The sequence below is a fragment of the Aquarana catesbeiana genome, linkage group LG02 (assembly GCF_042186555.1).
Source record: "Aquarana catesbeiana isolate 2022-GZ linkage group LG02, ASM4218655v1, whole genome shotgun sequence".
Classification (NCBI taxonomy): domain Eukaryota; kingdom Metazoa; phylum Chordata; class Amphibia; order Anura; family Ranidae; genus Aquarana; species Aquarana catesbeiana.
In genome coordinates, this window is record NC_133325.1 from 43,850,492 (window position 1) to 43,874,537 (window position 24,046).

Sequence of the window (24,046 nt, forward strand, 5' to 3'; positions counted from 1 at the left end):
TGAATGAGTAAGGGGTGCATAGCATCTCTTGTTACTCATTTACAAAAAAATATTAAGTAGTAAATAAACAGATCAACTATTTGAAAAACTTGTGAATGAGTAACCAGGGGTACTATGCACTCCTTACTCTTTCACACAGGGGTGGTCATATCAGCCCCCTCCCCCCTTATTTTAAGGAAGCTTCCACATTCTGATAAGCTCTCCCCCTGTAGACACCCGAATTCCACTGGGCCATGGATGTACAGAAGAGGCCCTTGTTTTAATTAATATGGGGACACATTGCTTTGCCAAGGGAGTCTCTCCTAACAAAATACCCCCCCCCCCCCATGTTGAGGGCATGTGGCCTGGTAAGGTTCAGGAGGAGAAGGGGGGGGGTGCACACTCATTCCCTCTTTTCTGGCCAGTCAGGCCACATGCTTGCTACTCTGACAACCCCACCACCCCCTCAGTGTAGATTTATGGGATCTCACTTTTTTTTTTCTTGTACTTGTTGTGTGGTTTCCCACTTAAAATAGTATGAAGGTTTGCTATGAATCCTTAGGTGTCTTTCAGATTTTAATAAGTCCTTCACCCACATCCACTGGGCCAAAGAGCTCACTGTTTTAATACTGTGAAGATCCACTGGAGTGGAAGACAGGGGAAGCATTAGGAATCCAAAAGAGCCCTGATGTCTTAATGAAGAGTACCTGTCACCTGCCCAGTGCTATCACATGGGGGTTTTTTAGCCTACGGAAAATTTTGGGTACATTCGTTTTTGGCCATTTCAAAAACATGAACTATTTTTAGGCTTTACATGTTTGGTATCTATTTACTCAACATACAGTGGGGACGGAAAGTATTCAGACCCCCTTAAATTTTTCACTCTTTGTTATATTGCACCCATTTGCTAAAATCATTTAAGTTCATTTTTTTTCCTCATTAATGTACACACAGCACCCCATATTGACAGAAAAACACAGAATTGTTGACATTTTTGCAGATTTATTAAAAAAGAAAAACTGAAATATCACATGGTCCTAAGTATTCAGACCCTTTGCTCAGTATTTAGTAGAAGCCCCTTTTGATCTAATACAGCCATGAGTCTTTTTGGGAAAAATGCAACAAGTTTTTCACACCTGGATTTGGGGATCCTCTGCCATTCCTCCTTGCAGATCCTCTCCAGTTCTGTGAGGTTGGATGGTAAACGTTGGTGGACAGCCATTTTTAGGTCTCTCCAGAGATGCTCAATTGGGTTTAAGTCAGGGCTCTGGCTGGGCCATTCAAGAACAGTCACAGAGTTGTTGTGAAGACACTCCTTCGTTATTTTAGCTGTGTGCTTAGGGTCATTGTCTTGTTGGAAGGTAAACCTTCGGCCCAGTCTGAGGTCCTGAGCACTCTGGAGAAGGTTTTCATCCAGGATATCCCTGTACTTGGCCATATTCATCTTTCCCTTGATTGCAACCAGTTGTCCTATCCCTGCAGCTGAAAAGCACCCCCACAGCATGATGCTGCCACTACCATGCTTCACGGTTGGGACTGTATTGGACAGGTGATGAGCAGTGCCTGGTTTTCTCCACACATACCACTTAGAATTAAGGCCAAAAAGTTCTATCTTGGTCTTATCAGACCAGAGAATCTTATTTCTCACCATCTTGGAGTCCTTCAGGTGTTTTTTAGCAAACACTATACAGGCTTTCATGTGTCTTGCACTAAGGAGAGGCTTTCGTCGGGCCACTCTGCCATAAAGCCCCGACTGGTGGAGGGCTGCAGTGATGGTTGACTTTGTACAACTTTCTCCCATCTCCCGACTGCATCTCTGGAGCTCAGCCACAGTGATCTTTGGGTTCTTCTTTACCTCTCTCACCAAGGCTCTTCTCCCCCGATAGCTCAGTTTGGCCGGACGGTCAGCTCTAGGAAGGGTTCTGGTCGTCCCAAACGTCTTCCATTTAAGGATTATGGAGGCCACTGTGCTCTTAGGAACACAGCTGGACTCAAATGAAGGTGTAGAACCATCTCAAGGATGATCAGAAGAAATGGACAGCACCTGAGTTAAATATATGAGTGTCACAGCAAAGGGTCTGAATACTTAGGACCATGTGATATTTCAGTTTTTCTTTTTTAATAAATCTGCAAAAATGTCAACAATTCTGTGTTTTTCTGTCAATATGGGGTGCTGTGTGTACATTAATGAGGAAAAAAAATGAACTTAAATGATTTTAGCAAATGGCTGCAATATAACAAAAAGTGAAAAATTTAAGAGGGTCTGAATACTTTCCGTCCCCACTGTAACTCCATATTTTATTTCTTACCAAAAAATAAAAGATATAATGTGTTTGTGTGCACTAAATATACAAGCAATAAATGCTTTGATTTTATTATGCGACCAATGTGTGATTCAATCAAAATGATCAAATCTGCAAGCAATCAATTAGCCGTAACTTCCCTTCTGATCAATTTAGACTCCATTTAGTTCAGGTTCGATCAAACTGAATCGATCAGCCAAAGTGGGAAAATTATACTTTACTTTCCATCAATTGGCTGCACTTTCCAAATTCTTCCATTCACTGCTAGAGTGGCCAACTATTTAACACCTTCCCACCCGGCCTATAGCAGATTAATGGCCGGGCGGGACATTCGTACTTCTAAGTGGAAGTCATATGACATCCTCTCGGAAGGGGTCGCACAGCGGTGCGATCTGTCACCTGGCTCGCTGCCGGTACCATGTGAACACTGTGACCAATCAGAGCAGGTCACATGACAGTTGTAAACAATGGATGGCTTCCTTTCATGCCATCCATTGTGTACAATTGTGTTCCTAGCTGTCATTGGTCAATGTGATCACACCGTACAGACAGGGCCAATCACAACCCATCTGTATCATGTGATTAGCTTTGACTAATCACAGCTAATTAAGTTTATTCAGTAAAATGCTTGCTTATAGCAATGTAATTCACTGCTATATGCAATAGTTATATGTAAAAAAAAAAATCCTGATCACTTCCTCAGACCATGGTAACATTATATTGCTTTGGTCAAAGTATGTTAAAAAGAATCGTAAAACAAATTATTAAAAAATTATTTTATTTTTTTATGCTGTCACCAGTCAGTGTCCCAGATCACCACCACACCAGTTATATGATGACGCTCTACTGCACTGGTGGCAGTATGTAAAAATAAATAAATAAATAATGTGATTTTTTTTTTTTAATTTCTTAATTTTCCAAAAAATTATGACAAAAAAATGACAACTACAAAATGCTCACCATGCCTCTTACTAATACCTTGGACTGCCTACTTTCCAAAAGGTGGTCATTTGAGCGGTGTGTACTGTCCTGACATTTTTGGGCCTCAAGAAATGAGATAGTTTGTGGACTCTATAACTCTCCTAATAGCCTAAAAGACTAAATAATATATTAATATACTAAAGGCTAAATAATATACACTGATTTGGGTTATTTTCACTAAAGAAATGTAGAAAAATACATGTTGGCCTAAATTTAAGAAGAAAGGTTATCTGTTTGCAACATTTTATAACAAAGAGACAAAGAAAAATTTGTGTTTTTTTTTTCAAAATTCTGTCTTTTTTTAGTGATGATTAAATACCACCAAAAGAAAGCTCTAGTTCTGTGAACAAAATGATACATAATTTTGCTTGGGTACAGTGTTGCATGGCCAAGCCTTTGTTATTCAAAGTGCAACAGCTCTGAAAGCTGAATATTGGCCTGGGCAGGAAGGGGGTGAAAGGAGTCGGTATTGAAGTGGTTAAGGCTTTAACTAAATGGTGGTATAGAATGGTCCCATAAATAGCTCATATTTAGGAGGCAGGATCCTATTATAACATCTGTGTTCTCTACAGATGTACTGTATGTACCTCTATATATATTGTCCCGCTGTCATAGGAAATAGGGTATACAAACTGAATATGTCTGCATTTGTTCATCTCCATTCAGGCTTGTTTAGTCTTGGAACGGTAAAAAATAGTCAGTTGAGCCATGTTTTTATGATTCCTTCTTAAGCTGCAAAGGCAAGGGGATGTACACATGCCAAAGCTGCGATGCTTTGCAGAAATTATACCCCCTGTTTGGCAGGGCAGTACTGCCGCCAAACGGGATACCATTCAAGTGAATGTAACTGTACTGCAACCAACCCTGCAACAGTTACAGCGCAGTGGTACGGGCTTTATAAAGTGCCTTGAAAAAGTATTCATACCCCTTGACATTTTCCACATTTTGTCATGTTACAACCAAAAACGTCAATGTATTTTATTGGGATTTTATGTGATAGTGAAAGTGGCACATAATTGTGAAGTGGAAGGAAAATGATAAATGGTTTTCAAAATCTTTTACAAATAAATATCTGAAAAGTGTGGCATGCATTTGTATTTAGCCCCCCTATACTCTGATACCCCTAACTAAACTCTAGTGAAACCAATTGCCTTCAGAAGTTACCTATATAGTAAATAGAGTCCACCTGCTTGTAATTTAATCTCAGTATAAATACAGATGTTCTGTAAAGCCCTCAGAGGATTGTTAGAGAAACTTAGCAAACAAACAGCATCACGAAGGCCAAGGAACACACCAGACAGGTCAGGGATAAAGTTGTGGAGAAGTTTAAAGCAGGGTTAGGTTATAAAAAATTATCCCAAGCTTTGAACATCTCATGGAGCACTGTACAATCCATCATCCGAAAATGGAAAGAGTATGGCACAACTGGAAACCTACCAAGACATGGCCGTCCACCTAAACTGACCGGCCGGGCAAGAGGAGCATTAATTAGAGAAGCAGTCAAAAGACCCATGGTAACTCTGGAGGAGCTGCACAGTTATGTGCCACTTGGTGTTGGTCTATCAAAAAAAATCCCAATATAACTAGCATTCAGAATAACCTATGAGGTCTCCCATTGCACTAACCTTTGGGAATCATACCAGAAAACACTACATAGGTGGTACTTTACACCATACCACCTCTCAAAAATTTACCCAGGTCATTCCCCTACTTGCTGGAGGCAGTGCCGAAGTGTAGTCTCTATTGCCCACATTGTATGGTTCTGCAGGTCACTCGGCTCCTTTTGGAGACAGATCTTTGTACATATTTTCTCTATATCTGGGATCCCATCAACCCCCACCCTAGGCCTGCTCTATGTGGGCATTGAAAAATTCCCCATTGAGTCCCGATTTGCTATATTACACCTACTTCTTGCAGCTAAGGTGAACATTACCAGGTTTTGGAAAACTTCAGATACTCCCACCATCTCTGGGGTGGTGGCTGATATTAATTGCCAATGTGAGATGGAAAAACATGCTTGCTAGGAAAAATATGTAACTAGAAAAGTTTATCTGTAGATGGTCAAAGTGGTTACATTACCCGAAATGTACAGTACAAACATGAACCGACTGTTGTTTACTTTCTGATTGAACTAACATTAAGCTGGTGGGCACTCCTGCTTTCCTCCTACCTCTAATGTTTTCCCCCCTACCCTCCCTCCTTTCCCCTCCGCTCCTATGTTTATCACTTTCTGTTACCATCTGGAACAACTATGTAGATAAAAAGATTGGATGTAATTTCAACTACAGACGGAGCAACTGCATGGTATCTGACTTGTTATTGTACCATTTCTTTTGTAAAACCTCAATAAAGATAATTTTAAAAAAAAAAGAATCCTAATAAAATACATTTACGTTTTTGGTTGTAACATAACAAAATGTGGAAAATTTCAAGTTTCAAGTATTTGTGAATACTTTTTGAAGGCATTGTACATGGACTCTTGCTTTGAAAGGATTGCTTTATGGACTTTGCCATCTGCCCAAGGTACAGTCACTTTATGTGGCTCTAGAGAACTTTGTATAGGAAACTGTGGAAGATGTCTTTGAGAACCGTTACTGTTATCTGAAACTACTTCCGTAAAGGATTTTTATTTGTTCTCTTATTTACAGTGGCGGCTGGTGCTCAATTTTTGGGGGGAGCAGCAAACAAACCCCCCCCCTCGCCAGCCCCGCTCCCCAGCCCGCTAGCCCCGCACTTACCCCATCCAAGTGGGCTGCTTTGGTGGCTTCCCCTGCTTCCCCTCCTGGCCAATCCAGTCACTTCTCCTCCCGGCCAATCCAGTCTTAGGACCTGCTTCCTGTCCTCATTGGCCGGGAGGAGAAGCAAGAAGGCAATAGCGAATGTTGATAGTGCTCTGCGCCCCGAGCCCAACCTTTTTGAAGCAATTTAGAGCCTCCGACTCTAATTGCATGCTTCAAAAAATAAAAGCCTTGTAGAACTCTAGTAAAACTCTATGCGTCTGGCACCCCACATCGAGATTAGGGGCTGGCGCATAGATATTAGGGGGGCGGAGCCCCTGCGCCCCTTATGGACCGGCCAACGCTGCTTATTTGCCTCGTCTGAAGTCTCTTAAAGGGGTGCATGCATGGTGTATCAAAAGAACAGGGCTCAGAACAAGGGGACTGAAGTTAAACAAGATTCAGTACATGGGTCTAACAAGCAGAATGCTGTCCAAAGGAAGGTAGTATGTCGTTGGTAATGACTACAGTGTCTGTGTCACATGCCAAATCAGCCAATCAGCCAGGAGACAGGTGACGGATACTCTAGTACTGAAGGGGGTTATGTGCTTGGCACCTTGACTAGCAGTCAGTAGCCTACTTTCTGAAACTGGACCCACAGCACAGAGTGCCTAGGGACCCAGCCTGGAGTCACGGGAGCGAAAGTTGAAGTAACGAGGCTTTGGGATGAGAAAGCAAGCACAGGGACTGGTGAGAGTGTGTTTTCTTGTGTCCAGTAGCAAAACTGGATTGGTCACTAGGAGTGAAGTGACAGTATTGCTGGGTTGGTGGAGACCAGTACATGCTCTAAGGCCTCCGGCTCAGAAATGCTGCACACCAGGAGGGAGAGGTGTTCTCTAACATAAGCATGTCTGAAGTGCTCAAGTGTCAACAGTGTTAAGTTCAGCCATGGATTACAAGGGCAAGTTACTGCTCACTTCTGAAGTCTGTTGATTTCACACCTACCTGCATAGTTTAGGCATTAGTGAGTGCAGATTTTCAGTGTCCCCACTAGGGAACCTTAAGCCATCAGCACAACCATCAGCATAAGTTGCTCTTGCCTATGGGCCAATCTATGGGTTTGGATCTCCTTTGCACTCTTTTACTAATTCACTCGAGGATGACAGTCTGAAACATACTGTAAAACCCAACCTGAGACCACAGGTTTAGATTTATCCATCACTAAGAAAAACAACTAATTGATTGTACATGTTTTACACTACCAATATGTTTTTGGACTTCTAGAATAAGCTCACGCAAGAATTGTGACAACATACAAACTAAAATCTAGACAGACAGATATTGATTTAGAACTAAAAAGTATTTAAAGTATTCTACTATTAGTATAGAAAAAAGTAGCTCCATATCCGGTGACATTGGTGTCACATTCAGCAAGGTCTTCCATCTCTGTTGGACATCATTTCAAATCTCAAGACTGATGATTAAAAAAAAAATAAAAAAGTCCAAGATAATAGAAACTTCCATGTTTACTCATTTTGTTGGTTGTTTCCCTGCGGCTTTCAAGGAATACCTGTCTTTTACCGCTGTCACTCAAGCTGTCCCAACGGATATCCATTTACTGTGCTGGCCTCTTGTTCTATTTTATTTTTAATGCTCCTATCCCCCTTCCAATTCACTTTTTTTGTTTAGCTATTATTTCCCCAATCGCCTTCTAGTTAATCATGTCATCAATTTGGTTGTCTCCTTAGTTGTTGAGTTAACGTTGTTTTCTTCAATTCCTTGGGAGGAATGATGCTGTAAAATTCCCCTTCGTCTCCGAGACATTGTTGCCATTTGGAGACAACGCTGTTTAAGAGGAAAACTTACTCAGCTCCCCTCCCGTTGTGTCGTTCCTAACTGACATGATTGATGATTACATCAAAAATAGTTCCAATCCCCTCTGACACTTTGTGAAGGCAACAACGGATATTAGTGTCCATTACAGCGTGTGTGGATGAAAACGGTACACTAAGTTGTCAAACAACGGCCTAAGGGTTGGAAAGTTTTTCCAAGTTGTTCTTCTCCTTGAAAAATGGAAAGTGTGGAATGTTTCAGAAAATTTTTATTTTCTATGTTTTAGGACAAGGATTTATTGAACATATATATATGAACCATATTACTAGATTAATATATGATCTTTTTTATGTAGCGCTTCCCCCTGTAGGAGCCACTTAAACTAATGCCGTGTACACACGAGTGGACTTTCGACGGACTGAACTCCGAAGGACTTTTTGACGGACTTTCGACGGAGTTTAGACGCAACGGACTTGCCTACACAGGATCCCACCAAAGTTTGACTGATTCGAATGTGATGAAGTACGACCGGACTAGAATAAGGAAGTTCATAGCCAGTAGCCAATAGCTGCCCTTGTGTCGTTGTTTGTCCGTCGCACTAGCATACAGACAAACTGATTTTTCCACCGGACTTGAGTCCGTCGGAATGATTTTTCAACAGCAAAGGCCCGATGAAGCCCACACATGATCGAATTGTCCGGCGTATTCGTTCCGTCTGACCTTTGCTGTCGAAAAAGTCCGGTCGTGTGTACACGGCATTAGAAGGTTCTTTTTCCCCAACAGTGCAGAGACAGCCAGACACACAGTAACAGCCTATTCACTCTGGCTCATTTAACAGTCGGGGTTTGCCTTTTTGAAGTTTATTTGTTAGTAGGAACTGGGGAGGGGCATTGGGGTGATGTGGAATACTCCAAAATGCTTCAACACAATCCTTGAGAGGACAGATATGGCAAGACTGGAACAATCTATGGGTTCACGGCTGGGAATCATTAAGTAGCTTGCAGAACAGATATGGCTAGCCTGGAACAGTCTATGGGTTCACGGTTGAGAACCATGACGTAGTTAGCAGAACAGATATGACTAGACAGGAATAGTCTATGGGTCCATGGCTGGGAACCATGAAGTAGTTTGCAGAACTGGTATAGCTAGACTGTCGGATTCACGGCTGGAAACCATGAAGTAGCTTATAGAACAGATATGGCTAGATTGGAATAACCTATTGGTTCAAGGCTGGGAACCATGAAGTACAGTGCCTTGAAAAAGTATTCATACCCCTTGACATTTTCCACATTTTGTCATGTTACAACCAAAAATATATGTACACATAGCGCTGTTCAATCCATCATCCGAAATGGAAAGAGTATGGCACAACTTCAAACCTACCAAGACATGACCCTCCACCTAAACTAACAGGCAGGGCAAGGAAAGCATTAATCAGAGAAGCAGCCAAAAGCCCATGGTAACTCTGGAGGAGCTGCAGAGATCGACAGCTCAGGTGGGAGAATCTGTCCACAGGACAACTATTATTCGTGCACTCCACAAATCTGGTCTTTATGGAAGAGTGGCAAGAAGAAAGCTAGTGTTGAACGAAAGCCCAGTCCAGTTTGCAGTTTGCAAGAAGCCAGGTGGGGGACACGGCAAACATGTGGAAGAAGGTGCTGTGGTCAGATGAGACCAAAATTGTACTTTTTGGCCTAAAAGCAAAACGCTATGTGTGGTGGAAAACTAACATTGCACATCACCCTGAACACACCATCCCCACCGTGAAACATGGTGGTGGCAGCATCATGTTGTGGGGATGCTTTTCTTCAGCAGGGACAGGGAAGCTGATCAGAGTTGATGGGAAGATGAATGGAGCCAAATACAGGGCAATCTTAGAAGAAAACCTGTTAGAGTCTGCAAAAGACTTGAGACTGGGGTTGAGGTTCACCTTCCAGGAGGACAACAACCCTAAACATACAGCCAGAGCTACAATGGAATGGTTCAGATCAAAGCATATTCATGTGTTAGAATGGCCCAGTCAAAATCCAGACCTAAATCCGATTGAGAATCTGTGGCAAGACTTGAAAATTGCTGTTCAAAGATGCTCTCCATCCAATCTGACAGAACTTGAGCTATTTTGCAAAGAAAAATGGGGAAAAATGTCCCTCTCTAGATGTGCAAAGCTGGTAGAGACATCCCCAAAAAGACTTGCAGCTGTAATTGCAGTGAAATTTGGTTCTACAAAGTATTAACTCAAGGGGGCTGAATACAAATGTACACCACACTTTTCACATATTTACTTGTAAGAAATTTTGAAAACCATTTATCATTTTCCTTCCACTTCACAATTATGTTCCACTTTGTGTTGGTCTATCAAATAAAATCCCAATAAAATACATTTACGTTTTTGGTTGTAACATGACAAAATGTGGAAAATTTCAAGGGGTATGAATACTTTTTCAAGGCACTGTAGTTTGCAGAACCAATATGGCTAGACTGGAACATTCTGTGGGTTCAAGGCTGGGAACCATGAAGTAACTTGCAGAACCGATATAGCTTGAAGAACAAATATGGCTAGACTCAAAGAATCTATGGGTTCACAGCTGTGAGTGGACACACAGAGCCATGGCTCAGGGGCCCATCTGCTTGGGTGCCCCCACAGCAAGCTGCTTGCTGTGGAGGCACTCGACAGGAGGGAAGGGCCAGGAGCGCCGGCGTGGGACTAGAGAAGAGGAGGATCTGGGCTACTATGTGCAAAACCACTGAACATAGCAGGTAAGTATAACATGTTTGGTATTTTTTTAAAAAGGACGTTTTAAGGACGTTATATAACCTCCTCACTAACTATTTTAATCCCTAAAAATCTGCACCAACGCACTGCAACTGCGCGTTTATTTTAATACAAGAGGGATCAGAGCTTTTTAAATCTAAAAAGCTTAAAATGACCGGTACACTCACCGGCCACTTTATTAGGTACACCTTGCTAGTTCCGAGTCAAGTTGGAACCCCTTTTGCCTTCAGAACTGCCTTCTTTCTTTGTGGCATAGATTTAACGAGGTGTTAGAAACATTCCTCAGAGATTTTGGTCCATAGTGACATGATAGCATTACACAGTGGCTGCAGATTTGTCGGCTGCACATCCATGATGAGACTCACCACTTCTCAAAGGTGCTCTATTGGATTGAGATCTGGTAAATGTGGAGGTCATTGGAGTACAGAGGCTCATTGTCATGTTTAAGAAACCAGTGGTGAGATGATTTGAGGAGCCATCAGAAGATGGGGACACTGTAGTCATAAAGGGATGGACATGGTCAGCAACAATACTCAGGTAGGCCGTGGCATTTAAACGAAGCTCAATTGGTACCACGGGGCCCAAAGTGTGCCAAGAAAATATCCCCCACACCATTACACCACCATCACCACCACCAGCCTGAACCATTGATACAAGGCAGGATGGATCCATGCTTCTATGTTGTTTAAGCCAAATTCTGACCCTACCATCCGAATGTTGCAGCTGAAATGGAGACTTATCAGACCAGGCAACGTTTTTCAAATTTTCTATTACCCAGTTTTGGTGTGTGAAGTATCCTGTTCTTAGCTGAAAGTAGTGGCACTCGCTGTGGTCTTCTGCTATAACCTCTATAATCTGCTTCAAGGTGCGATGTGTTGTGCATTCAAAGATGGTATTCTGCATACCTTGGTTATAACGAGTGATTATTTGAGTTACTGTTGCCTTTCGATCATCTTGAACCAGTCTGCCTATTCTCTACTGACCTCAACAAGGCATTTTCAGGCCACACAACTGCCGCTCACTGGATAATTTCTCTTTTTTCAGACCATTCTCTGTAAACCGCTTGTAAGTTGTCTTTACCACGTCTAGATGCCCTAAATGCATTGAGTTGCTGCCATGTGATTGGCTGATTAGCAATTTGTGTTACTAAGCAATTGAACAGGTGTACCTAACAAAAGTCGGGTAAAAAATAAAGCTAAAAATATTCTACGTTTACCCCAATGGTGCAAAAACAAGAAAATTGATTCTTAGGTAAAAAACACAAATAAACACCAAAAATTGATTCTTCGTTCCCAGTCGATGCCTCTTACGGGGGAAAGGCTTCAGTGGAGCCGGGTTTGTGTGACATCACTACGTACCAGCCTGCAGACTTATACTTCTACTGCTGTTTTAAAATGTCTTTCATGTAAGTGAAGTGGAACTTTTTAAATAAATATTGGTTTTACGTACTACACCATGAAGTCTTCCTCTTCTATTGCCCTCCATACATGAGAGTGTTTCGTAAGGAATACTATCAATATATATATTGGTATCCCAATTTCATTGAGAAGGAGTGCTCGTAACTCAAAAAGGGGAGTGGAACATCTCTGGCAGCTGACACATATGTGTTAAGTGAATCTGATCTCTATAACTTGAGATCCAACCTTTCTGGTAAGTAGGCTGTATTGATCTGGGGAGAGCACCTGATGAGCACTTTATTCTCAATTTCACGATACCACCTGTTGCAGATTGAACACGGATATTTGGACTTTATGTGGACTGAATTTCATTATTATATATATATTGATTTTTACAATCATGTATGACAAGATGGTTGCACTCTTATATCTTTTTATATAGTACCCAATAAAGAAGTGGCGGGTGAGTGTATAAGCGTGAGTATAATAGAGCCAGACACTTTGAGGTAGGGAGTCCCAGAGGTTGGCAGTGGCTCTGCAAAAGTCCTGGAGGTGAGCATGGAAACAGGTGACAAGGGAGCTAGAAAGCAGAGGGTTATGAGAAGAGCAAAGATGGTGGTTGGGGTAATATTTTGAGACCAGGTGGGTGATGTAGCTGGGGCAGAGTTGGGGAGACGTGTCAGTCTCTGCATTCAGCGTGCCGTTGCTTGTCTCGGGAAAGTGCTCACAGTGGAGACATGCTGCAGCTATGAATCAGCCATCTCCTTTATAGCTGTTGTCAGATCGGCTGTGATGGGTGCGGAGGGGGACAGGTTGGTCTTCCAAAGATAGGATTATAAAGCACTCAATAACATGGGATCATGCACTACACTATATTACCAAAAGTATTGGGATGCCTGACTGTACACGCACATGAACTTTAATGGCATCCCAGTCTTAGTCCGTAGGCTTCAATATTGAGTTAATAAAGACCCTTTTCAGGTATAACAGCTTCAACTCTTCTGGGAAGGCGGTCCACAAGGTATAGTAGCGTGTCTATGGGAATGTTTTACCATTCTTCCAGAAGTGCATTTGTGAGGTCAGGCACTGATGTTGGATGAGAAGGCCTGACTCGCAGACTCTGCTCTAATTCATCTCAAATGTGTTCTATCGGGTTGAGGTTAGGACTCTGTGCAGGCCAGTCAAGTTCCTCCACCCTAAACCCACTCATCAATGTCTTTATGGTCCTTGCTTTGTGTACTGGTCCAAAACATTTGGTGGAGGGGGGATTATGGTGCAGGGTTCTTTTTCAGGGGTTGGGCTTAGCCCCTTAGTTGCAGTGAAGGGAACTCTTAAGGCGTCAGCATACCAAGACATTTTGGACAATTTCATGGTCCCAACTTTATAGGAACAGTTTGGGGATGGCCCCTTCCTTGTCCAACATGACTGCGCACCAGTGTACAAATCAATGTCCATATAGACATGGACAATTATTGGTTAACCACTTCCCGACCGCCGCACGACTATATACGTCCTAAGTTTGAACGGGGATATCGTTGTTATGGCAGCAGCTAGCTGCCATAACCCCGGTTTCCCCGTTTTTGTGCGGAGGCCGGCTTTCAGATAAAAGTGGTCCCTGCGGCGGATTCGCCGCGAGATCACTTTTATCGGTGGCGGGAGAGGCCCCCCCCCCCCCTCCCGCCGTGATCCGGTGCCCTCCGCCGCTTACCGGAGCCGTCGGTAGCGGCGGAGGCGATCACGTCCTTCTGCGTGGTGTGTCTGGAGACGAGTGAGGCCAAGATGGCGCTCACTCATCTCCATGACACTGCTGGGTGGAAGCGATGTCAAATGTCACTTCCGTCCACGCCTCTTAAAGGCATATTTTTTCAAATGTCATTTTTCTAAATGACTTTTTTTTTTTTTTTAATTGCATTTTAGTGTAAATATGAGATGTGAGGTCTTTTTGACCCCAGATCTCATATTTAAGAGGTCCTGCCATGCTTTTTTCTATTACAAGGGATGTTTACATTCCTTGTAATAGGAATAAAAGTGACACAATTTTTTTTTTTTTTTTTTAAACAGTGTAAAAATAAATAAAATATTTTAAAATAAATAATAAAAATTTAAAAAAAAATTTTAAAACCCCCCTGTCCCGACGAGCTCGCGCGCAGAAGCGAACGCATACGCGAGTAGCGCCCGCATATGAAAACGGTGGTCAAACCACACATGGGAGGTATCACAGCGACCGGTAGAGCGAGAGCAATAATTCTAGCCCCAGACCTCCTCTGTAGCGCAAAATATGCAACCTGTAGAATTTTTTAAACGTCGCCTATGGAGATTTTTGAGGGTAAAAGTTTGACGCCATTCCACGAGCGGGCGCAATTTTCAAGCATGACATGTTGGGTATCAATTTACTTGGCGTAACATTATATTTCACAATATAAAAAAAAAATTGTGATAACTTTACTGTTGTTTTATTTTTTTATTCAAAAAAGTGAATTTTTTCCAAAAAAAGTGCGCTTATAAGACCGCTGCGCAAATACGGTGCAAAAAAAAGTATTGCAATGACCGCCATTGTAAGAAAAACCATATATAATGTTTGGGGGTTCTAAGTAATTTTCTAGCAGAAAAACCTGTTTTAAACATGTAAACACCTAAAATCCAAAACGAGGCTAGTCCTTAAGTGGTTAAACATTCCCATAGACACACTACTAAACCTTGTGGACAGCCTTATCAGAAGAGTTGAAGCTGTTATAGCTGAAAAGGGTGGGCCAACTCAATACTGAACCCTACGGACTAATGCCCCGTACACACGATAGGATTTTCCGACAACAAATGTGAGCTTGTTGTTAGAAATTCCGACCGTGTGTAGGCTCCATCGGACATTTGTTGTCGGAATTTCCGACAACCAAAATTTGAGAGCTGGTTCCCAAATTTTCTGACAACAAAATCCGTTGTCGGAAATTCCGACGCACAAAATTTCACGCATGCTCGGAATCAAGCAGAAGAGCCGCACTGGCTATTGAACTTCATTTTTCTCGGCTCGTCGTACATGTTGCACGTCACCGCGTTCTTGACGTTCGGAATGTCCGACAACATTTGTGCGGCCGTGTGTATACAAGACAAGTTTCAGCCAACATCCGTCAGAAATAAATCCACGGTTTTGTTGTCGGAAAATCCTATCGTGTGTACATAGCATAAGACTGGGATAACATTAAAGTTAATGTGTGTGTAAAGGCAGGCGTTCCAATACTTTTTTGTTACAGTTGTGTTACCTATGAATGAGACAAGTGCATGTGCGTTCCAATACTTTTGGTAATATAGTGTACATGCACTTGTCTCATAGGTAACACAACTGTAACAAAAAAATATAATGAGAAAGAAAAGAAAGGAAAAGAAAAGAAAAAGAAAAGTAAAATTGTTATATTCCATATTTAGGGGTGCATATTACATAAATAACACACTTCAATAAAGTCTGTTCAGTATATAGAATTTTGTGAGCAGCTCCAGTATGAAAACAAATTTGTCCCTCTAACTTCCCATCTTGCCACTAATGTTTTATGACTACTCTGCAGACTGTATAATGACAACCAAAATGTGCTCAGTACTCGGATTCCCAGCTAAAGCATAAACACATGAATACATTACCATAAAATCCGGAGCAAGCAAACTCTCAAGCCAATCGTATCATACCCGATCACAACAGATGTCTCTCGAAAATCAGGAGAGTCATTTCAAGCCCCCCTCCCATTCAGCTTTCCGCGGCTTCATCTCTACATACACCATCCGCCATAATCACCGCGAATGGCGACTGGCAGCTACGGGTGCTGGGAGATGTGACAGATGTACGGGCTGGAAGGCAAACGGATAAACAAATTATCACTTCAGGCCACTAAGAAAAGAAAAAAAAAAATGCCATATCATCTGTGGATTTTATTTTAAATGGGACAAAATGTTGTTTATTAATCATACCATGTAAATCATTATGCTTAGAGATGTATATATTTGTTGTTTGCTAATTTCAGAAAAGACACAGATAAAGGAGAACTCAAGGCTGGATAACACCATTTCTAGAGTTATTCAGAGCTTTAAGGTCATATTCGCACTGGTGTACCCAGGGCTGCTGATAAGGCAAGTACAGCCAGCACTCCTGTACTGGGCCCAGGCCCCATCAGTTTACAGTACATAGGCGTGCGCACAGGATGTGTCAGGTGTGCCTGGGCACACCCTAATCACCCCGTGTGGTGCAGATTCCCCCTGCTTAGACTCCTGATCACCAAACCTAATGGGGCTCCTAAACAAATTGCAATAAAAAAAGAACATTGTAAAAATAATAAAAATATAAAATAATACAAATAAAAACTACTGACACCATTCATTGCTCTACTGACACTGTCAATACATATACACATGCACACACACACGCATATGTGTTTGAGATTTGGGGTGCACACCCTAATGCAATAGGCTGTGCACACCTATGTTACAGTATCTCACAAAAGTGAGTACACCCCTCACATTTTTGTAAATCACTTATTCTATCTTTTCATGTGACAGCACTGAAGAAATGACACTTTGCTACAATGTAAAGTAGTGAGTGTACAGCTTGTATAACAGTGTAAATTTGCTGTCCCCTCAAAATAACTCAACACACAGCCATTAATGTCTAAACCGCTGGCAACAAAAGTGAGTACACCGCTAAGTGAAAATGTCCAAATTGGGCCCAATTAGCCATTTTCCCTCCCCGTTGTTATGTGACTCAGCGTTACAGGGTCTCAGGTGTGAATGGGGAGCAGGTGTGTTAAATTTGGTGTTATCGCTCTCACTCTCTCATACTGGTCACCTCATGGCAAAGAACTCTCTTGAGGATTTGAAAAAAAGAATTGTTGCTCTACATAAAGATGGCCTAGGCTAGTCATGAAGAATCGTTCTTGCCAAACCAATCTATTAACCTTCTATAAGGAGGTGAGTTGCCATCTAGATAAAGAAAGGCCCGTAGACGTGGTGTATCTGGATTTTGCAAAAGCATTTGACACAGTTCCCCATAAACGTTTACTGTACAAAATAAGGTCCATTGGCATGGACCATAGGGTGAGTACATGGATTGAAAACTGGCTACAAGGGCGTGTTCAGAGGGTGGTGATAAATGGGGAGTACTCAGAATGGTCAGGGGTGGGTAGTGGGGTCCCCCAGGGTTCTGTGCTGAGACCAATCCTGTTTAATTTGTTCATAAACGACCTGGAGGATGGGGTAAACAGTTCAATCTCTGTATTTGCGGACGATACTAAGCTAAGCAGGGCAATAACTCGATGTGGACGCCTTGAAAAAAGATCTGAACAAATTAATGGGTTCGGCAACTACATGGCAAATGAGGTTCAATGCAGAAAAATGTAAAATAATGCATTTGGGTGGCAGAAATATGAATGCAATCTATACACTGGGGGGAGAACCTCTGGGGGAATCTAGGATTGAAAAGACCCTGGGGGTCCTAGTGGATGATAGGCTCAGCAATGGCATGCAATGCCAAGCTGCTGCTAACAAAGCAAACAGAATCTTGGCATGCATTAAAAAGGGGATCAACTCCAGAGATAAAACAATAATTCTCCCGCTCTGCAAGACTCTGGTCCGGCCGCACCTGGAGTATGCTGTCCAGTTCTGGGCACCAGTCCTCAGGAAGGATGTACTGGAAATGGAGCGAGTACAAAGAAGGGCTACAAAGCTAATAAAGGGTCTGGAGGATATTAGTTATTAGGAAAGGTTGTGAGCACTGAACTTATTCTCTCTTGAGAAGAGAGGGGATATGATCTCAATTTACAAATACCATACTGGTGACCCCACAACAGGGGTAAAACTTATGGAGTTTAACAAGACTCGTGGCCACTCATTAAAATTAGAAGAAAATTGGTTTAACCTTAAACTACGTAGAGTGTTCTCCTGCAACAGGCGGTGGTCTCAATGGGGGGCATCGATAGTTTCAAGAAACTATTAGATAAGCACCTGAACAACCACAACATACAGGGATATACAAGGTAATACCGACATATAACCACACACATTGGCTGGACTTGATGGACTTGTCTTTTTTCGACCTCACCTACTATGTAACTATGTAAGTATGTAACACCCTGAAACTGAGCTGTAGCATGGTGGCAAAGACCATACAGAGGTTTAACAGGACATGTTCCACTCAGAACAGGCCTCGCCATGATCGACCAAAGAAGTTGAGTGCACGTGCTCAGCGTCATATCCAGAGGTTATCTTTGGGAAATAGACATATGAGTGCTGCCAGCATTGCTGCAGAGGTTGAAGGGGTGGGGGATCAGCATATCAGTGCTCAGACCATACGCTGCACATTGCATCAAATTGGTCTGCATGGCTGTCATCCCAGAAGGAAGACTCTTCTAAAGATGATGCACAAGAAAGCCTGCAAACAGTTTGCTGAAGACAAGCGGACTAAGGATATGGATTACTGGAACTGTGTCCTGTGGTCTGATGAGACCAAGATAAACTTATTTGGTTCAGATGGTGTAAAGCGTGTGTGGTGGCAACCAGGTGAGGAGTACAAAGACAAGTGTGTCTTGCGTACAATCAAGCATGGTGGTGGGAGTGTCATGGTCTGGACTGCATGAGTGCTGCCGGCACTGGGGAGCTACAGTTCATTGAGGGAACCATGAATGCCAACATGTACTGTGATATACTGAAGCAGAGCATGATCCCCTCCCTTCGGAGACTGGGCCACAGGGCAGTATTCGAACATCATAACGACCCAAAACACACCTCCAAGACGACCACTGCCTTGCTAAAGAAGCTGAGGGTAAAGGTGATGGACTGGCTAAGCATGTCTCCAGACCTAAACCCTATTGAGCATCTGTGGGGCATCCTCAAAAGGAAGGTGGAGGAGCACAAGGTCTCTAACATGCACCAGCTCCATGATGTGGTCATGGAGGAGTGGAAGAGGACTCCAGTGGCAACCTTTGAAGCTCTGGTGAACTCCATTCCCAAGTGGGTTAAGGCAGTGCTGGGAAATAATGGTGGCCACACAAAATATTGACACTTTGGGCCCAATTTGGACATTTTCACAAAGTGTCATTTCTTCAGTCTTGTCACATGAAAAGATATAATAAAATATTTACAAAAATGTGAGGGGTGTACTTACTTTTGTGAGATACTGTATAAGGGGACCCGAGCACCAGTTGAGCAGGAGGTCTGGCTGTACTGTCTTATTGTAGAAACTGATCCTCTTTTGCCTCCCCCTGCAGCACTGCCAGCTTCTCCTCTTTCTGGCTACACTGCAAGCGGATTGGTTCTAGCACATGCGCCCTTTCCATCTACTGTCTGGGCAACCATGTGTGCCCCTTTCCCCCGCAGCGCTGCCAGCTGCCCTCTCCCGCCAGCAGCTGCTGCAGGCACACAGAGGGGTGTTTCAAGATTGAGAATGAACACAGTGAGCGATCGGTACCAATCACTCCTGAGTCCATTCATCACTGAGGCATAGTAAACTGTGTTTACTATGCTTCGCTTTGTGAATGCACAGAAAGCCTTGGAGCATTTCCTATTCATTCATCTGTGCAGCTGGGGCTACAGAGAGAGGGACTGAAAAATCTATGTCCTCACTCGGACAGTGGGAAGGGGGCCCTGTCAGGTAGGCTGTATGGGGCCCAGTGATTTCTACAAGCAGCCCCTGCAGGATGCACAGTTGTTTCTTGCAACCCTGTGCTGGAAGCCTGTTAAAATCAATGACAGGCAGACAGCTGCACAGATTTCCAAGTGCATCCCAGAGTGTACATCTGTGCAGGTCTGATACATGGAACAGGACGCATAAATAAAGCGATGGGAAATCCAACATTTTTTATTTGGCATAGTAAAAGGAAGTGAGAGGCCAGAACCTCTGCTGATACGATGGGGATCCTGAGGAGCCTTCCCGATAGGCGAGGAAATCAAATGATCATGCACCACATAAGGTGTGGGTCAGGAGTACTCACATGGTGTGTAAGGTTCTAAGGGGCCCAGTGCCTCTTGATTGGATTGGGCTGGGAAGGCAGAGGGCTTGTGGTGTTAGTGCCCACTGGAAGCTGGTCATCCCAGGGGTGCTTATAGAATTACTTGGGCATGGGAAACCCACTGCAAGAAAGAGCACAATGCCACGTCAACTAAGCTTTTTTTTCTGTCCATCATCTCTATAGGCTAGGCCTTTTGGCTTAGTCCGGGCCAAATTTTGCTAGCAGGCCGCAAGGCCTAGCCAATGCACCTGCGCTGGCACTATTTTTGTCATAATTTTAAGGTCTACATTTATTAACCACTTAACAACCGGCCCATAGCCAAATGACGGCTACAGGGCGGTTGTTTAACTCTGGGAGGACGTCCAGGGACATCCTCCCAGAATTCTGCTCTCGCGCGCCCCCTAGGGCGCGCACTCGAGAGCATCCGTGTGGACCCGGCGCATCACAGATCCCGGTAAATGGCCGCTGATCGCGGCCGTTTACCATGTGATCGCTCCGTCAAATGACGGAGCGATCACATGTAAACAAACCGGCGTCATCTGATGACGCCGGTTCCTCTCCTCCCCCTCTCCTCCCCTCCTGTGTACCGATCGGTACACAGTGACCGAAGAGGCGGATGGATGGATGGCTGCAGCGTTGTGGGCTGCATCTGTAGTGCCCACAGCGCTGCACAGAGACATCCAGCCATCCATCCATCCATGCTCAGCCATCCCTACTACTCTCATGCTCTGCAATGCTGTGCAATACTCTGCAATTCCCTCTGCAATACCCCGCAATACTCTGCCATACCCTGCAGTACCCCGCAATACTCTGCCATACCCTGCAGTACCCCGCAATACTCTGCCATACCCTGCAATACCCCGCAATACTCTGCCATACCCCGCAATACTCTGCCATACCCTGCAATACCCCAAAATACTCTGCCATACCCCGCAATACTCTGCCATACCCCGCAATACTCTGCCATACCCTGCAATACCCCAAAATACTCTGCCATACCCCGCAATACTCTGCCATACCCTGGAATACCCCACAATACTCTGCCATACCCTGGAATACCCCACAATACTCTGCCATACCCTGCAATACTCTGCCATACCCTGGAATACCCCGCAATACTCTGCCATACCCCGCAATACTCTGCCATACCCTGGAATACCCCACAATACTCTGCCATACCCTGGAATACCCCACAATACTCTGCCATACCCTGGAATACCCCGCAATACTCTGCCATACCCTGGAATACCCCACAATACTCTGCCATACCCTGCAATACCCCGCAATACTCTGCCATACCCTGCAATACCCCGAAATACTCTGCCATACCCTGCAATACCCTGAAATACCCCGCAATACTCTGCCATACCCCGCAATACTCTGCCATACCCCGCAATACTCTGCCATACCCCGCAATACTCTGCCATAACCCGCAATACTCTGCCATACCCTGCGATACTCTGCCATACCCTGCAATACCCCGCAATACTCTGCCATACCCTGGAATACCCCGCAATACTCTGCCATACCCTGCAATACCCTGAAATACCCTGAAATATCCCGCAATACCCAGCCATACTCTGCAATACTCAGTGATACCCAGCCATACTCTGCCATACCCAGCCATGCTCTGCAATACCCCACAAAAATCTGCAATACTCTGCCATAACCCGCAATACTCTGCCATACCCAGCCATACTCTGCCATACCCAGCCATACTCTGCCATACCCAGCCATACTCTGCAATACCCAGCCATACTCTGCAATACCCAGCCATACTCTGCAATACTCGGTGATACCCAGCCATACTCTGCAATACCCAGCCATACTCTGCAATACTCGGTGATACCCAGCCATACTCTGCAATACTCGGTGATACCCAGCCATACTCTGCCATACCCAGTCATACTCGGCGATACTCTGCAATACCCAGCCATGCTCAGCCGTACCCAGCCTCTGTATGTGGCCAGGCTGTGGAAGTCTCACACATGTGGTATCGCCGTACTCAGGAATAGTAGGAGAATCTATTTTGGGGTGTCATTTTTGGTATGTACATGCTATGTGTTAGAAATATTGTATAAATGGACAACTTTGTGTTAAAAAAAAAAAAAGCGTTTTAACCACTTCCCGCCTTCCGTCATACGACGTCCTTGACTTTGTGCGGGGATATCTGAATGATGGGTGCAGCTACAGGCATCATTCAGATATCATCTTTTTCAGCCGGCGATTCCCTACACCATAAGAATGATCGTAGCGGCTGTTACACTGCTTGATCGTTCTTACGGGAGGCGAGAGGGGACGCCCCCCCCCTCCCGCCGCCCTCCGGTGCTTCTACCGACTCACCGCTATGATCGAAGCCAGGATCTTTTTTTTTTTTTTTTTATTATTTTATTTCAGGAACAGCCTAGAGGTGAGATGTGGGGTCTTATTGACCCCATATCTCACTGTAAAGAGGACCTGTCATGCCATATTCCTATTACAAGGGATGTTTACATTCCTTGTAATAGGAATAAAAGTGATCAAAAAAATTTTTTTTTTGGAAAAAAGTGTCAAACTAAAATAAATAAAGTAAAATGAACAATAAAAAAAATAAAAATTTTTTAAAGCGCCCCTGTCTGTGTGCTCGCATGCAGAAGCGAACGCATACGTAAGTCCCGCCCACATATGAAAACGGTGTTCAAACCACACATGTGAGGTATCGCTGCGATCGGTAGAGCGAGAGCAATAATTTTGGCCCTAGACCTCCTCTGTAACTCAAAATTTGTAACCAGTAAAAAATTTTAAAGCCTATGGGGATTTTTAAGTGGTGAAGTTTGGTGCCATTCCACAAGCGTGTGCAATTTTGAAAGGTGACATGTTAGGTATCTATTAACTCGGCGTAACTTCATCTTTCATATTATGCAAAAACATTGGGCTAACCTTACTGTTTTGTTTTTTTTTAAAGCAAAAAACATTTTTTTTTCCAAAAAAAACGCGTTCCAAAAATTGCTGCGCAAATATCGTGCGAGATAAAAAGTTGCAATGACCGCTATTGTATTCTCTAGGGTCTTTGCTAAAAAAACATATATAATGTTTTGGGGTTCTATGTAATTTTCTAGCTAATAAATGATGATTTTTACATGTAGGAGAGAAATGTCAGAATTGGCCTGGGTGCTCCAGAACGCCTGAAGGTGCTCCCCTGCATGTTGGGCCTCTGTATGTGGCCACGCTGTGTAAAAGTCTCACACATGTGGTATCGCCATACTCGGGAGTAATAGCAGAATGTGTTTTGGGGTGTAATTTGTGGTATGCCTATGCTGTGTGTGAGAAATAACCTGCTAATATGACAATTTTGTGAAAAAAAAAAAAAGAAAAAAAAAAAACTTGATTTTGCAAAGAATTGTGGGAAAAAATGACAACTTCAAAAAACTCATCATGCATCTTTCTAAATACCTTGAAATGTCTTCTTTCCAAAAAGGGGTCATTTGGGGGGTATTTGTACTTTTCTGGCATGTTAGGGTCTCAAGAAATGAGATAGGCCGTCAGTACTTCAGGTGTGATCAATTTTCAGATATTGGTACCATAGCTTGTGGACGCTATAACTTTCACAAAGACCAAATAATATACATTAATTTGGGTTATTTTTACCAAAGATATGTAGCGGTATAAATTTTGGCCAAAATATATGAAGAAAAATTACTAATTTTCAAAATTTTATAACAGAAACGAAGAAAAATTTATTTTTTTACAGATTTTTCGGTCTTTTTTCTTTTATAGCGCAAAAAATAAAGAACCCAGCAGTGATTAAATACCACCAAAAGAAAGCTCTATTTGTGTGAAAAAAAGGACAAAAAATACATATAGATACAGTGTTGCATGACTGAGTAATTGTCATTCAAAATGTGAGAGCACCAAAAGCTGAAAATTGGTCTGGTTATTAAGGGGGTTTAAGTGCCCAGTGGTCAAGTGGTTAAAGAGTTAAAGAGACGGGTAGGTAATTCATGCATTAATGGTCTTTACCTGATTTTGGGATGACAAGGTTAAATGCTATATTTTCATGCAGGGGAAGGTATTGGCCGTTACTAATGCTGTTAAAAAAAAATTC